The sequence below is a fragment of the Nanorana parkeri genome, unplaced genomic scaffold (assembly GCF_000935625.1).
Source record: "Nanorana parkeri isolate BGI_ZX_2015 unplaced genomic scaffold, ASM93562v1 scaffold1216, whole genome shotgun sequence".
In the NCBI taxonomy this organism is placed as follows: Eukaryota; Metazoa; Chordata; class Amphibia; order Anura; family Dicroglossidae; genus Nanorana; species Nanorana parkeri.
In genome coordinates, this window is record NW_017307484.1 from 261,304 (window position 1) to 263,512 (window position 2,209).

Below are 2,209 nucleotides of genomic sequence, written 5' to 3' on the forward strand. Positions count from 1 at the left end.
TCAACCCAAGGACTCAAACTCTGTCTTCAGCCCTGCTGAGCAATCTCAACCCAAGGACTCAAACTCTGTCTTCAGCCCTGTTGGGCAATCTCAACCCAAGGACTCAAACTCTGTCTTCAGCCCTGTTGGGCAATCTCAACCCAAGGACTCAAACTCTAGCTTCAGCCCTGTTGTGCAATCTTGCAGTGGACCGTTCATACGCAGCCCAGCTCACCCTCACCCCTGACTTTACTGTGGACATTCACACCAGGAACCGAGGCTACCATCCCACTTAAAGGAACGGTGGTATTCCCTGGACTCTCCCTCTCTATCTCAGTGGATCCCCACACTACAAAAAGTATCATGCACTGTGGCCAGTGATGAGAGAGTGACTTTATGCTCGCTGAAGATTCTGGGTTGATGACACAGAGTTAGAGGCTATGTTGTGAATACTACTGTCAGTAAAATTTGAATACAGTGATTTAAACTGAAATTGTTTCTTTTGTGATTATATGAACTTTAAGTTGGACGCTATCCGCAGTTGAGTTCCATACAGGTGCTTGCCACCCGTTACTACAGATCATACATATCTTACACTAGGTTACAATTTCATTCTCATATCACAAATTGATGCCCCAGTTAAATCTCAGTAAGCATTTTGTAATTGTAGGGATTGTATGCCAAATTATAATTTTATGTTGTTTAAAATTCAGTTCTTTTAAAGGCCAATTTGTCAGTGTCTTGAGGCTACAGAGATCTTTCTCTACTAAGAGAGAGTATACAACGAAGAGTTAAGTGTCCATGTCAAATCAAAGTGACAACAAGTCTGCCTCTCTGGCCTTTAATCAAGATGTAGAGCTTTCACCAGCTGTGTGGTGGTTGGCACTGCTGCAAGGGACTCGAGGTGCAGGCGGTTGCTTTAATGCCAAAGCCCCATCCCCTGTAAATGTCCCAGACTCCCACCATCTCATGCTATTATGATTACACATGCAACTTGTCCCTGAAACATTTATAATAACTCGGAGGCAGAATTCCCTCATGAATGTAAATAAAGTTGTACAAGACAGGAATAAAATGCAAGGCAAGACAGTAGTGAAAATTCAAAAAGGGATACAGTCTAGCATAGTTCAATATAAATTACTGAACACACGCAAGGCTCTTATATAAAACCAAGGTGCCCTTTTAGCTGTCAACATTAAAATACAATTTTCAAGACCATCCTTGCTTCTAGCCCACCCAAAGACTTAAAGATAGGACATAGTAATACAGGTCATAAAAGGAACATCTAACATAACAGTCGTTTTACAAGCCATTGGTTTTGGTTGGGAAGCAATAAGCTCAATTTATAACTGATAATACTTTTTATTTTCAGCCATGTGACTTATTTTGAAATCTCGCTGGACACAACTGAAAATAACTGTCACCTTCTTTTGAAAATAAAGATTATTCTCCTGGTGTTTTAACTTTGTGAATGTAGCCTACTTAAATAAAGGGAAACTCCAGTCAAACATGAACATTTTGCATTAAAATACGTGCTCTTGGGGAAACATCCTACCAGCCAAATTTGGTTAACTTCCCTACTAGCTGAGCTCTTATAGTTTATGTGACCTTAGTTTCTGAATAGCCCTTAATCTGAGCATGCGAAAGTACAGGCCAGTGTGTTCTCTAGTCCCAGTACCAATCCACAGCCATAGGGAGGGTTCCTGGTTTAACCCCCTGGGAAATCAGCTTAACAATGTAAAACTTACACAGTTGTTTTTGGGCAGGAGAATAATCACCTAACAGCATCAGCAGGGGCAGTGCCAGAATTGTAAAAGACCTGGGGTGCCTTTAGACATCGTAAGGATAGTGATAATGTGGCACACAGTGCTGTGGTGACAGTGGCCTTATTCCAGCAGCCACGAGAGGGGCTTAAAGGGGCATGTTAAATAAAACAGGGGCCTACTCTCTGTATACACAGCACGCATATGTCAGTCCTTGTACCCATAAAACAGGGGTGCCCATTAGGTAGATCGTGATCTAACAGTAGCTCTAAAACCTGATGCTGGTAGATCAGGAAGGGTGTGAATGGTGGCCCCTTTCCATTTTGGTATATTTATTTAGCTGTGCACACATGATTACCTATTAGCCTGCTGGAGTCTGCTGAGCCAAGCTCCCTGACACCTTTCTGGTGGGTACTGGTGGTTGAAGTGCTATGTATTACATCAAAGAATATTAGTTTACACAGCCT